The 15,124-nt window shown below is 47.9% G+C and overlaps 1 protein-coding gene across 2 annotated transcripts in view; it reads left to right on the top strand.

Moving 5' to 3' along the window:
* Window positions 1–8,480: 8,480 nt before the first annotated feature.
* Window positions 8,481–15,124, top strand: part of DRD2 (dopamine receptor D2) — a 76,088-nt gene continuing 69,444 nt past the window's right edge. For both annotated transcript variants that reach the window (XM_081063379.1, XM_081063378.1), the window contains exon 1: window positions 8,481–8,751. The gene's annotated coding sequence lies outside the window, so the exon portion shown is untranslated. The remainder of the gene's footprint in view (window positions 8,752–15,124) is intronic.

The raw sequence follows: 15,124 nt of genomic DNA, 5'->3' as shown, positions 1-15,124 counted from the left end.
AGGAGGAGAAGGGGTTATATTCTAAGCAAAATATGTCAAAGTGCAAAGGGAGCCAGTTATGTCTTTGGTCTCTTCTTCTCCTCTCCTCTCCTCCCCACCTGTGCCCACCCCTTTCCTCCCCTCCTCCTCCTCCTCCTTCTCCTCTTCTTCTTCTTCCTCTCTCTCTCTCTCTCTCTCTCTCTTTTTCTCTCTCCCTCCCTCACTCCCTCCCTATATCCTGGTGCCTGAGTGTCAAGATATCTAACAACACCTAGCTATTCTCTCAAAAGCCATGACAGTTGTGCCTACCCATCCAGACACCATCTGTCTAGACTCTGAATATCTGGACTTCTCTGTTTCTTTGCCTCCAACTCGCCCCATCCCTCCTTCCATCAAAACTTCCACACTTCCAGCGCCTCTCAGCTAGGAAGTCGGAAAGCAATCAAAATAAGCCAACACTAAGTTGGGTATAACAGACAATTCATCTTTAAGCTCTGGGTGGTGTTTGTTCATTAAGCCAAACGGATGTCTAATGGGGAGATTTAGCAAACATTTGTTGAGAGTCTACCCTGTGATGGGTTTTGTTCTGGGAGTTAGGTAGGGGGGACTGTGAGCCAGAGAATATCTCTCTTTAGTCAAAAAAGTAGGACAAGAACACAAATAATGACGTCATGAATGTCACAGAGGTACATGACTTTATTAAGACTGGGGAGGGGCATTATGTCTGGGTTGGGTGTGGGAAATCAGGAAAGGCATGTGGAACAAAACTATTTGAGCTGAGCCCTGAAAGACCAGTGGGAATCAGACATATAGAGATGTGGGGGCATTTCAGACAAAGCACGCAATATGGGCATAGCCCTGGAGGTGGGCCTGGAACATGTATCCAGAATACAATGGGCAATTCCAACGTATGAGGAAGATGTTTCCGCTTGAAAGTCGGTAGATCCCAGCCCTCAGTTTTTTCCTGCAGTGGAAGGACCCAAGTCCTTCTATAACTTCTTCTCCTCCCTCTTCCCATGATGCCCACCTAGTCCAGTCCCTTCCTCAAAGGAAGAAGGGACCAGGTGCTGTTTTATTTTTCTCCAGTCTTATTTAAGGGCTCCAGCAACCCAGCTCCCACCTGACTTTCCAAATCTGTGGGTAGACCCACCTGTCATCAGATCTGTTGGAGCCTGAGTGACAAAACTTGAGGCCCTCTATGGAACCTCATAGCAGCATCCCAATCTTTCCCAATGGCTCCTTTCTCTTCCCTCAAGTTGATCCCTCCAAATACTTGGTTTCTATATCTGTAATAAAGTTCTCCCTCTGAATAACTTACTCACTATTTATGCCTAATTACCGTGTGGCACAATAATGATATGCATAGCATGAAGTGTGTCAGATTAACTGTGTGCAAAGTTTTGCTCATTACAACACCAAATTTGATTCATATACATTGAGTATTTAACTCACCCGGCTTGGCCCCACGTATGTAGAACGAGGAGTACGGATTAGGTTAGTGCTTCCCCACCCTGCTTGTGCTCAGAACCATTGGTCAGCTTTGTAGAAATACAGAACCCTACCCTCTCCCCTCTAAACTCTGATCTGGTAGATGCAGCATGGGGCTTCCAAATGTGCATTTTTCTCTTAGTTTCCCAGGTGTTTCTATTGCGTCCAATACAAGGACTGTCATTTGGGAAACTCTGGAGTAGTGTCGCGTCCAGCATAACACGGGCAGTGAGAGAACCAGAAGGGGCAGTGAAAGGTTAAGAAAGAAACAGAAGTCAGGAGATTTATGCACTACGGGCCAAAGTTCTCACAACCTCAAAGGACTGAGAGACCCGAATTGGGCCACCTTGTGGCTTTTATTGATGTTCACACAAGGAAGTAACATTGTTTTCTCCACGGTTTGTGAATTTCATACATTATACTAGGGAACTGATTCAAACCAAGCACCCTTGCTTGCAAGCAGCCAGAACCAAAAATCACATGCTGTCTTAGTAATTGTTGTATGTACACCCCAAGGGACAAAACCTTTATGCTGAAACTTACTGAGATGAATAGATGGAGAACTGATGTTATCACATCATTGAATCTCTTCCCAAGCAGGTTGTGGGAAGGAATGAAGCCACAGAGGCAGAAGCTCTCCTTAGCCGGGGGAAGGTGGGGTATATGCCCACCTCTATCAACCCCATGAATTCTCCAGATGGCTCCTATGCGACTGTGCCTGTCTTAGGTTGTTCCTTCCTTGTGGAATCTTACCCGTCATTGACTAACCAGCCATCCTTTCGGGCCAAACAGGGAGACATAATGTGTAAGCACAAAGGTGAAGCAAAGTCCCTGAAAGGATCAGTCTCACAGACTCTCCTTTCTTTACGGGGTAGGTACGAGGGGACAGATGGGTAGGCTGCTGTGTGACAACAGAGTACTTATTCTCTGGGACCCTTTCCAAACTCATTGATTCATTCACTGCAAAGGGCACATTAGCAGACATGAGGCTGGAGAGAGGCAGGGGACAGACGTGCAGACTTTTAATCCATTTTAACAAGATTATAATTTATCTCAAAGGCAACAGAAAGACTTTGGAGGGTTTAAAGCAGGGGTGACAAGGTCAGATTTATGTTTCAGAAACATTCTTATGCAGTATGGAAGCTGGGCTGGAGGTGGGGGACCAGGAAAAAGGTTTTGGTAGTAATCTGCCTGAAACGATGATGGTGACCTGGATTGGAGTGATGGCAGTGAGGGTGGAGAGTGACAAATTTGTACTGGCATTCAGAAAGTAGAAAGGATAGGACTGAATGATTTTTCTTTTGGATCTGGGATGTAGTGGATTTTTGTTGTTTGGTTCTCAGCCTTCGTTCCTTCCTAAGCTAGAAAACCCCTCACCACATGGTTCTCAATCAGCTCAGTGAGAGGCAGAAGCCCCAGATTTTGACTCAAGAGCTGGTGACTCAGAGAAACAAGGACAGCAGAGCATCCATTCTACAGGCAGCACAAGTAGCCACAAGTTTCAGTTTCCAGAAGCAGCATAACAAAGTTCCAGGGGGATGCCAATGTCTGGTGCCAGCAGTGGTGGCCATGCCATCTGTGCTATGTTTACCTTCAATAACTGACTTCTCACTGGACTGCTATGTGGGGATTTTGGTTGAAGACCTATTGTGTTTCCCTGAAAATAAGCCCTAGCCAGACAATCAGCTCTAATGCGTCTTTTGGAGCAAAAATTAATATAAGATCCGGTCTTATTTTACTATAATATAAGACCCAGTCTTTTTTTTTTAATTGATTGGGGTGACAGTTGTTAGTAAAATTACACAGATTTTGGGTGTACAATTCTGTATTACATCATCTATAAATCCCATTGTGTGTTCACCACCCAGAGTCAGTTCTCCTTCCATCACCATATATTTGATCTCCCTTACCCTCATCTCCCTCCCCCCACCCCCCTGACCCTCTGGTAACCACTATTGTCTGTCTTATATAATATAAGATAGGGTCTTATTTTACTATAATATAGGACTGGGTCTTTAATATAACATAACATAACATAACATAACATAATATAATATTATAATATAATACTAGGTCTCATATTAATTTTTGCTCCAAAAGATGCATTAGAGCTGATTATCCGGCTAGGTCTTATTTTCGGGGAAACAGGATAACAGCATCTAGCTCTTTTGTTCCTGCCTGTTTTTTAAGCCTGGTTTTCTAATCTCCCTCGTGATTTTGTGAGCTACTACAATACTTTCAATGAATTCCTTTTCTGCTTAAACTGCGTGAATTGTTTGTTTCTCACAACCATGATCCCCACCTGATACCCTGACTGTGTTGGAGGCAATGAGGGCATGGGCAACTGGGGACAGGCCTCAGCTATGGCCAACACATGCAGAGGGGCAGGTTGTGAGGACAAGCATCCCAGACGCTGCTGGTTGGCTTAAAGACCGCTGCTCCTGATTTGCTCTCCTTCATTAAAGGAAGCTTGGATTGAGCTCTTCACTATTGAGCGCTCTCTTTGAAATGTACAACTCTATTCAAAACCTGAATGGCTGGATATCTTGCATTTGCAGACTACCAGAAAACTCTTTTCCTAGTTTAATTGCTTGTTCCTATCATCTCTTTAGTAGCCTTCCCAGTGCTCTTTCAAATTAACGTTATTCTTGATATCATCCAGCTATTGGAAGTATATGAGACCACAGATGAGAAAGTGCTTTGTTATTTGTAGAAGGGGCTGAAGAAATCCTAGTACATGCTGATTATACTTCCCTAAACACAACTTCAGAAGTTATGTAAAATTTAATCACCTTTCGACCCAGTTACCTAGTAACTTCTAAGATGTTTTATTTTGTTTTCACATATATGGCAATTGCAGTAGCCACTGAAACATAACATTTATATATGTTTTACATAGCAAAATACACATAATATAATTTACCATCTCAACAATTTTTAAGTGTACAGTTCAGTGACATTAAGTACGTTCACATTGTTGTGCAACCATCACCACCATTCATCTCCAGACCTTTTTCATTTTCCCAAACTGAAACTCTACCTTTAAAAAACTAACTCCTTTTTCACCCCCCCTTCAGCCCCCTGGAAACCCCACTCCACTCTCTGACTTCTTTGGGTGCCTCATATAAGTGGAATTGTACAGTATTTGTCCTTTTGTGACCTGGATTATTTCACTTAGCATAATGTCCCTGAAGTTCATCCATCTTGCAGCATATGACAGATTTCATTCCTTTTTTAAAGCTGAATAATATTCCATGGTCTGCATATGCCACAGTTTGTTTATCCATTCATCCATCGATGGACATTTGAGTTGTTTCTACCTTTTAGCTATTGTGAATAATGCTGCTATGAATATGGGTGTACAAACAAGGTGTATGTGTTTATGACCTCTTCTGATCAAGCAATTAAATAAGTTTGCAGTAAAATAATTGCACTTTATATCTGTTTTGTAACTCTGAAGAATTGTAAAAAAGAACTTCATAAAGGTGTCACACCTGTACGCTTTATTGTCCCAAAAAAAACGAGGGTGCAAAGGACATCCACAGATGTCCACTTCACACTGGTGTGGAAAAGTCCATTATAGTCGACCACTTATTCCCTAAGGGCGAATTGCAATGCAGATGTCAGAACACTCCGGTAACTCCACTCTCCCGTCTTGGTCAGAGAACACGTCCTCAACTTCTGTCCTGTTAAAAGGATCCTCTCCTTCCCCATTCCTCCCTTGGGAGGATCAGCCTAACGTACCTTTAGTCCCTTCACTAGATTATTCTGACATGGGGTTGTGGATCTTTCAGCGACAGCAGTAAGCAAGAATTTTGCATCTCTCTAAGGTTTTCTGCACTTTAATAGAAATAATATGAAAAAAGATGTGTTCATTTTCTTTTGCCCCACACCTCCTCTGGCTCAGAAGGATTGCCACCTTAGCATTCTCAGAGTCATTTGCAAATGGGATAAGAACAAAATAACAAGAGGAGGCTGAGAAAAGAAAAAATTTCCAGAGCTTGAAAATGGGAGTTCAGTTTTCATCTGCAAAGTAGATTTGGAAATCTAGAATTGGAACACCTGCATTTCCTTTAGTTCTTCTCTAGTTAAAGTTTTCTGTAAAAGGGAAAAATGGGCAAAATGTCTCGAGCACCAATAAGCGTTGGTTGTCATCCCCACTTAAACTTCATGATAACCCTGCAATATGGATCTCTATTTTTATTTTACAACTGAGAAAACTGGTAGCTCAGAGACATTCAGAATTTTTCCAAGGTCGTGAAGTTTGGTCGGGAACAGAGTCCTGTGTGACTCTAATGGTGCAGCTTCTCTTATCCGTTTCTGCTTCTGACCCCTCCAATGAGAGCATTCCCTGATTTTCTGTGGAATGATTTTCAGAAAGGGTGCTGTGACAGTCTGTGTCTCTCCCTTTGTGGGAGTATCAAAGTGTGACAGAGATGAGAGAGGGACCTTCCTCTCCCAGCCCCAGCCATGCCTTGTTCTCAAACTTGGAGGCAGTTCTTGGAACACAAAAGAAAGTCCTAGACCTTCCTTATTCTCTGTTGGCTCAGTTCTTTGTTTCCTCATTTCCATGGACCAACAAAACCCCCACCTGCCTCAACCCATCTTCTACCCCTGATACCTATCACTAACAATTTGCTTACCACTTTCAACAATAAAAAGGGTAGAAATAAAGATTTGGGTAGTGCATCAGGAAGAACTTCCTGACTCTGGCTCTGGAACATACACATGAGGAACTTAAAGAGGCTTCTGTGTCCCCCTTTCCAGGAGAGCTATAAGGAAAATGCTCACCAGGCCCCCACCTGGTCTAGTTGGACCCGGTATTGTTGCCTCAAGGCTGGGGGAGGCACCAAGTGACCTCTAGAGGGCCCTGACAGCCTGGGAAGCTGGAAGCCTCCAGTGCAGGCGCTAGCTTGGCCACAGATGTTCTCTGTCATCAATCACTCAGTGCATCTGTTTAGTGTGCTGCTTGTTTAAAGAGCGAGGCATTTGCTAATTGAAAACTAAAAGATCCCTCCATCTCACTCAGGGCCAGCATGAGACCCGCTCAGCCATGCATGATAGGGTTACAAAACGCAGCGCAGAGCTACAGTGTCCTTGGGTTGATGCCTCCCATGGAGGTCATGCTCTCTCTTCTGCCACGTGAATGAGCAAGGTCACCCTTCCCACCGCAGAACAGCCAGGGGTCACCTGCATTACATCTGTCTAATGCTTCCTCATCTATTATCCTCAAACGGCCAGAGAGAAAGTATTCTTAACCCCCATTTAAATATGGGAATTCTGAGGCTCAGAGAGATGAAACAATTTAGCCAGGTTCACACAACTGGGAGGTGACAGAAGCAGACAACCAATCCAAGTCCTCTGACTAGTCAGGAGAGGGGTGGCCTATCCACTGGGTGGCTCTGTCCCTGGACTGATGAGGAGGTGCTGCGCTGGAAGGCACCAAGTCCTTCCTTAAGTGGATTAAACCTTAGAAAGAATGGCCTAAGGGTATGTGAAGAGGAACACTGGGGTTTCATTATATCTGTAATGTTCTATTGCTTCGAAAGCAAATATGACAAAATGTTTTGATTTCTGATCGCTGTAAGATCTCCGTATGAAGCTTGCAGGGGCATGGGGAACAGTCCAGATCCACACAATAGTGTCAAAAGCAAGGAGCAGGGGAAGAGGCACGCTGCACCCACTTACAACTTCTCCCTTTCCCCAACTACCTCCACAGATGACTGTATTTCAGAGAAGCGCTGGCTTGCACCTGGGCAGATGGGGGACTCGTCCAGTGCTGGGTCTTTGTGAAATCTGGAAGGTCACTCCAATTCTCTGGGCCTTGCTTCCCTCTCCTAGGGCAATAAGGGTGGGGATCAGATGAATACTAAAGTCCTTTCCAACTCTGATTTTCTGTAATTGTGGAAATACATGCTTAATCTTTGTGGCCCAGAGTGGCTTGACTCCAGCCCTGATGGAGTGATGCCCTGCCATGTTGTTCCCTCTGCCTAGAATGCGGTGCTGCCTCCTCCCCTGTAGGAACTGATGTTCTTCAGTGACCAGCCCAGGTGAGGTCTCTCTTGTTTATGCCACAGGCACTGTGATATGTTACATCTGTTTAAGCCACAGGTACTGTGATATGTTACACTTATTTCCTGGAGGTCTTCACTCTAGATCGGCAGGACTTGAGATTAAGGGCCTGGTTTTATTTTTCTCTGTGACTCAGGAATCTGACATAGAGCCTGACAAAGGGAGAACAGTCAGTAATAAATTCCTGAAGAAGAAAGAGAGGTAAAAAGGGAGAGGAGAAAGGGGGAGAGGAAGGTGATTTCTCTGTAGCCCAAACGATCCTGGCTGGGCAAAGGGCAGCAGCAGAGCAGCCCTCATCACCGCCTCCTTCCCACCTCGCCCCCCACACCTCCGTTTGGAGTCAAAAGTGAGCTGAAACTCCGGAGGCCCCCTTTTGAATTTCCATTTTCAGGTCAATTCCAAGCAGGCTTTCTCCTGGAAGAGTCAAGCAACAAAACTGACCACAGGGGTTCCAAGAGCAGAGGTCAGAAAACGGACCCTGGGGTCTCTCCTCCTTTAGCGACTATCTGGATGGTGGTGACTCCCCCAACCCTTGCTCTCTGACTTCTCAGAAGACAGAAGAGACAAGCGGGCGATGAGGACGTTTATCACGGCAGCCCTGCATATACTGGGTATTACTTAGGGGGGTTAGAGGGAGCACAGTGAGTAATCGACCGCTCACTTCCGCCTCGGCTCTGACGTTTCTCAAAGCCAGGGATGGCGGAACCCCCACCTCCTTACAGCTTCTTCCAAACTCCCGCGCGGAGCCGGCACCCAAGCGCGCAGTGGGGCGGGGCGGGGCCTGTCCGGGGCGGGGCCTGTCCGGGGCGGGGCCTGTCCGGGGCGGGGCCCGTGGCCCGGGCAGCTCCGCCCCTCCCTCCTGCGCTCCGGGCGCACACGCGCCGAGGAGCTGTCCAGGCTCAAAGCCGGAGTCCACAGCCTCGCGCGCGCTCCCCGCTGCCTCGGTGCTTAGTCCCGCGCCGCACGCCTGCCTCACGCCCCCTCGGCCCCGCCCCGCCGCGGCCGGTCCACTGCTCCCCGCCGGCGGGAGGCGGCCGAGCGGCTGCCCGCCCGAGCTCTGAACGGCGCGGCGGGGCCGGGAGCCAGGGACCCGCCTAGGGGAGCGGCGGCCCTGACGGCTGCCGGAGGGGCGGCCGCGCGTGGATGCGGCGAGAGCCGGAAGCCTCGAGCAGCCGGCGCCGTCTCTGCCCCCCGGCGCCCTATGGCTTGAAGGTAAGACCAGCAGGATGGAGCGACAGGCGGTCCGGGCCCACGGCAGGTCGCCGGGAGCAGGCGGGAGCTCGGAGGGCGGCGCGGCCGGGACGGCAGGTGGGACCGCGCCCGCGCCGTCTGTCCGGGACCGCCCGCCTGCGGTCGGCTCGCCGCTGACGCTCCGTCGGGCCTCGTGCGCCGGGGCGACCGGCACCTGGCGGCTGTCATCCCCTCCCGTCCCAGCGCCCGGGCGGGAATTCCCGCTCCCGACACGCGCGGACGGAGCCGGGGCCGCCGCCAGCGCAGCCCGGAAAGCGAGCCCCGCGGAGCCGCAGCTTCCGCAGGCGGCCGCCTCCCGGCAGTTTCGGGAGGGTCCCTCCCCGGACACCCGAGCCCCGGCCCCAGGCTGCCGGGCAGCTGGAGAGTCCGACCGCCGCTGAGGGAGAAGGGTTGTTTTTAGCAACTTTGCATGTGTGCGATCTGAGACTTCAGTTTCTAAGGACAGAAGCCAAGGATGGAGGAGGGGCTGGCTTGGGCTTTACTCTCCTACTTTCTGATATGACGCTGCCCTTGATTCTGAATTTCCGTTCCCCTTCGCCATCTCTCGGTTTGAGATCCGGTCGAGGAGGGAGGCTAGGGTTTCAGACCCATCTGGACTTGATGACCGGGGTGACGGTGGCGGCAATAGCGGAGGGTGACTGCCCGTCACCAGAAGGGACCGAGAGCCCCAGTAGGGAAGTGTGCGTGCGCACACAAGAGGCAGCTCGCAGCGCCAGGCAGAGCGCGTCCCCGTCCCCGTCTGCACTTGGCAGCCTGTGACCGGTTCTTGAAGAGCAGAGGTAAGAGGGTGTGTGTGTTTCTACACAGCAGGCTTCACCATGGACACAAGTCACAACGCTGCCGCTCCGTAGGGACAAGTCCTCCCTCACAGGGAAGCTGTCTGAGCGAGTCACTGTTACCCACCTGGCACGCCACTACTTTTTGTGCTGGTGGCTCCTGAGGTTGGTGAGGTGCGAGGCACTTTGTGGACCCTTTTCCAGTTTCCTCTGCAGATCCAATCACTTCTGGATTTTAGCCAGGCTACAAACCTTTCAGGCTAATATTGTGTTCCTCCCCAGGAACTAGGTTTTCAGTGATTCTCCTTCCTTTGGATACAAATGCTCTGCTTATTTACTCCTGATTCACCTTGTATTGCTAGGACACTTGAAAAAGAAGTCATTTTTCCTCATCTCCCCCCCCTGTTGCTGCTGTTTGATGAAGGTGGGCAGAGAGAGAGGCCCTGGTAAATGTGACCAATTGTGAGAGAATGAGCGAGGTGTTTTGCTGGGCCCCAACCCCTCCTTTCACTTCTCTGCTTGGTGTTCAGAATTCCTGGCATATATGATGGGATGGTGGTGGTGTTTCATGCTGTCTCTGAATCAGACATCTGACAGCCGAGGGGTTTGAGAGGGTTAGACCTACAGTCAAGTGAGGGCCATGGTAGCCCCAGCCTTTTTTTCTTGAAGAACATTCTGAGTTCCTTCTACCTTCCCTGCATAGCCTGGGGATGAAAGGTGCCTAGAAAATGGGGGATTTTGATTTATTGTAGCGGTCTTGGGAAGTATTTTTCCAAGGTTGTTTTTTGTTTTAATAAACTCCCTGCATCTGAATCACCTGGGAATCTGGTTAAAATGCGTATTTCTTGGTTCTGCCCTAAAGAACTGTTGAATGAGAATCTCAGACTGAGGCCCAAGAATGTGTATTTTAGCTATATTTCTGGGTGATTCATATGTACACTGGGTTAAGAAATCACCTCTCCTGAAATCAGACATCATGAAAATCCAGACTCCTTTGACTAGAAGGAGCATGATTAAAGTCTTTAATCTACCCCCTTGCCTCCTACACATATTAAATTCTTCCGGTGGGGGCTGTTGTTGATGGAGGGGCTATCCCCCTGATTAAATCCCTTTGCTGCAATAAAGGGTGCAGCCCAATATCCTCTCTCCCAGTATCTTCCTGAGCTTTTTTTTCTTTCTAAACCAGATTTTTGACCTCTCTAAGAATCTCCAACATGGCTTCAGGCTTACCTGTGTAAATACTAACTGCCCCCCCTCTGGGAGCCGACCCAGTGTCTTTCTCCGACCCTCCCCTTCTGGAGGAATTATTTTCTTTCATTATGTATGTGCTGTGATCTGCTAACCCAACTGCTCCTGAAATACCAAGGAGTGATTAGTTCAGCTTAGTAGCATGTCATGTTCCCCAAGGCTGGTAGCCACTCGTGCCCTGGTGGCAGTGACATATTGACTGTATTGATTTGGTTCTTGTGCTCTGTAAGCTAGGAAGCTTGTAGGGGTGAAAAAGGCCAGTAGTGATGCTTGTGGGCTAGTCTTTCACCTTTACAGCAAGATTGGATTATTTCTGTCTAGAATATGCAATGATGCAGGCGAATCTGAACTTGAAAGAAACCCTTCTGAACCTCCTTCTATACTGGGGAACAAAGGGAGCTCAGGGTCTCATAAAAATATGGCTTTATATACACCTGGTATTGTTCTACTGAAGCTAGACTGGTCTGAGGTCACTATTCTCTGGGTAAACATGTGTAAGGGGAAAGGCATGTGGACTTGGCCTGGAAAGAGCTGTCTCCATCTTCTTGCAAGTGAAAGTCATGTTTTGGTGTTGAAGAAGTATGGATGAGAAGACAGCATGGAGCAGAGGGACGGAGAGAGGTAGAGGAGGATGAGACTTCCTCGAGCCCCTTCCAGTGACTCATATTTTCTGACCTGTCACCCTCCTTTTCTTTCTCCCTTGGGGCTTAATACCAATGAATCTTCAGCAGTAAAGGCATTCCAGTACCTAGGAAGGGAGAAGGGAATCAGAGTTGAGATTTTATAATTCGGGAACCCCAATTCGTATCTCCAATATCTCCGGGCACGAGGTTATATGTCACAGGTCAGTCATGGTAATCTAAGATTTGAGGTCCGGAAAATAACTTAGAATGGCTTCCCAGTCAGTTTCATTTCCCCTGGGATATCTTAGTTACCTTAGATTATTTGGGCTCCTCAGGGGTCATCCTGGATGTCCCAGACCCCAAACAGAGCAGCTCTTCCTTTAGTCCGGAAATATGGTGTTCTCTCTCGTGTCATTAAAATTCTTCCAAATAGGAGTGGTATAAGCTTTCTAGTTCCAGGGCACCGGGCTCGGCAACCAAAGCTTCTTCATCCTCCCAGGAGCTCTGCTTAGCAAGAGAGCATCTAGAAAGTGCTTGGAAATCACAGGCAGCAGGAAGGGCACAGCTTGGTTCAGCTTCTTGGCAGACACCATCCCCTGGCCTCTCATATAGCTGAACCCCACATTTCCCTCCCCCTGCCCCGAAAACATGCCCTAGCATGTTATGGCCCTGGGAGTACTCCAAGATTTGGCTTTGGTCTCCAGGAGACTAAATGAGCCACTAAAGGTGTTCAAGTTGCTTATTTACCTATTTTGCGTGGTAGACTGATATTACCGCCAGCCTTTTAAATTACTCTAACAGTGCTGGAATCCAGCGTTAATACACCCGTTTCTTACTTGTCCCCATCACCAATGTAATTGAAGATTTCTTTCTTATTTTTTTAAACAATAGAATCACATTATCTAAATGCAAAGGCTTGGAAAACAGTTTGATTATAGTGTCAGTAATGTGGGCGGACGAGTAAAACTACAAGATTCAGCCACTTGGTTTATTCTTGTTTGGTCCGGAGAAAGGCGAGAAACTTGTCCTATTCCACATATGCATTTTCTCTCTTCTTTCCCCTTTCACTCCAACCTGATAAATGGGTTAAATCAACACCTTTGGCATCTAAGGTGTCTCCTGGGAGGGCACAGCCCCCTCTCTCTAGGAGACACGGAGGAGTGCAGGCCCCTGCTAGCTCCAGTGGACAGCGAAGAGCCAGAGATGACACACTGGAGCCTGGGGACGCCCCCCTCCCCTGGACCGAAGAGGCTGTGCTGCTGCAGTTTCCCAGACTCAGAGACCCAGAGTCTGCTGGGCATCTGTGAGAGTGTGGGGCAGGGGTGGGGGTGGGAGCTGAGGAGAAGGAGACTCTTGGGGGCCCTCAGAAGATATGCGTGTGTAAGTCATCAGCTTAGTGCAGTTTGAGCAGTTGTGTTGTAATCTGATGGCACCTGCAGGGATTTTTACTTTTTCTAGGAGGAGACGGGAGAATTCTTTGCGGTAGTGATGGGGAGGGGACTGAGGGAGGACCTCTGACTTTCTTTGGAAGTCTCTGAATGATGTCAGCCTGCTCCCAGACAGAGGATGTGAAGTCAGGCAGACTCAGCCCCCAGTGCCCTGTCAATAGGCCGCCCTCTCTGCAGCCTGGCAAACCTGCCCTCCAGGGGACTGCAGCTCATGTGGAGCTCGGTGCAGTACAGCAGTCACAACCCCAAGGACACTCCCCTGCCGGTGTCTGAGAGCCAATGTGGGTCCTGGGGCCCATCAGTTCCTCATTGGGCTCCTTCAAACTGTGTCTGCCCTTCTCGCTTTCACCCCTGCCTTGTTATTGTTTCAATTCTAAGTGGCCCAGCAGGGAAAAGGCATTAGAAATGCAATTATTTTTGTTACACGCTATATAATTGCCTCCTCTCCTTCCTGTTACCCCAGGCAGCAACATCACTAGCAACTCCCTGGGAATCCTGGTCTGGGAAAGTGGCTTCCTCACAGACTTCCTCAGAAGGGCGGCTGTTGACAAGGGGTCCTGCTCCCAGTCCCTCCATCGCAGGTTTTATCACCACAACAGCCAACATTCATCGTGCCCTTGTTGTGAGCAGGGTGCTGTGCTGAGCACTTAACGTGTGTTTTTTTATTTCAACTCCAAATCCTGCAATAGCTCTGTGAAGTAGGCACCGTTATGATCCCCATTTTACACAGGAAGAAGTATCGGCTTGGAGAAATAAGTGGCTTGCAGAAGGTCACAGGATTAATATACAGGGTGAGATTCAAAGCCAGACTGACACTAAAGCAAGTGACACATAGAATAAGAAAGGGAGGAGTATAGAATAAGAAAGGGAGGAGTATGGAATAAGAAAGCACTTTCTTTGAAAAACGGAAGTGACAGTGAACTATGCATAGGATACCAGGAAAGGAGACAGCAGAGGGAGAAGGATGGATGAAATAACTTCTTGGGATTCTTAAAATGGAGGACCATCTAAGAGCTGTTGTTGTGTACCTCAATCTGGGCCCCTTTGGATAAATGCACTGGGAGTGAACCTCAGCAAGCAGTGGGCACAGTGGGGAGTATGAGCAGCAGGGAGGCAGGATCAGCTAAGCCTTCCAGCTTGAAGGGAGGGCAGGAAAAGAGGTGAGGACTGAGGGAAGTGGTGGCTTTCCCGAAAGGCTAGTCTGAGACTGTGATAACATCACCTCCCATCCCACATCTCTTTGAGGTGAACTGAACTATCCAAGGGATGAAACTCAGATTTCTGCCAACCTGTAGGCCTTTGATGTTACTTCCTTATTACCAAGGGATGAAAATTTGTTACATCTCCAAGACAAAGCTTCATGATTTTACAGAGAGGGGAGGGATGGGATGGCCTGGGCTCCTGCACAGATGCAGGAGTAACTCATCAGAGCTGTCTGTGGGGACTAGGTGATCAGTGCTTTTCTGGTGGACAGAGGCAGGAGGAGGCCACATGCCTCTGGGTGGGCACTTGACCTGCACATAGGTTTTTTCAGGTACAAAGTAAAGGAACTGTTTATAGGCTGCCTAATAAGCTGGAATTTCTATGATTCAACAGCACCGAAGGTGCCACTAAAATAACCAGCTAATGGTGTTCGCGTCTTAATAAGCTTCTAGCCTGTGTTGTTGAACCTCAACATGAATTTTATGAATGACATTTACCAGCATTTGGTCCCTTATTTAAACCGTTTAAAAACAGCAACATGGAATGATAATTAAGCCTGTGGGCTCTGGAATTAGATGGCCAGAATTTGAATCCCGATTTTAATATCTACTAACTCTGTTACCTTAAGCAAATTGGTTAACCTCTATCATCTTGGGCTTCTCCTCTATAAGTGGGGGTGTTAATGTCGACTCATTGGCTTGTGATGCTTCATTAAGGCAATAGATAAAAGACATTTGCAACAATCTCTGGTAAAAGTAGCACCTCATAAATATCAACTATAAACATTTTCAGCGGTTTTCATTTTCCACTAATTTAGCACCGATTTTACATCTCTGAAACTAAGCACATTTCTAAAACTCTTAAAAAATTCCAGCTTATCTTTCTTTTCTATGCTCCCCACTTATTTGCACCAGAATTCTTTGGCACTGGCCTGTCAGAAGCTCTTATTCATCTTGAACAAGAGGGGTTTGGATTGCTTGTCATCCCTTTAAATTAGGTCCGGCTGAACTCCCACCTTACCACTCACAAGCCAGGG

This window comes from Rhinolophus hipposideros (assembly GCF_964194185.1).
Source record: "Rhinolophus hipposideros genome assembly, chromosome: 10".
Lineage (NCBI taxonomy): Eukaryota > Metazoa > Chordata > Mammalia > Chiroptera > Rhinolophidae > Rhinolophus > Rhinolophus hipposideros.
This window is presented reverse-complemented; position numbering and strand designations above follow the sequence as displayed.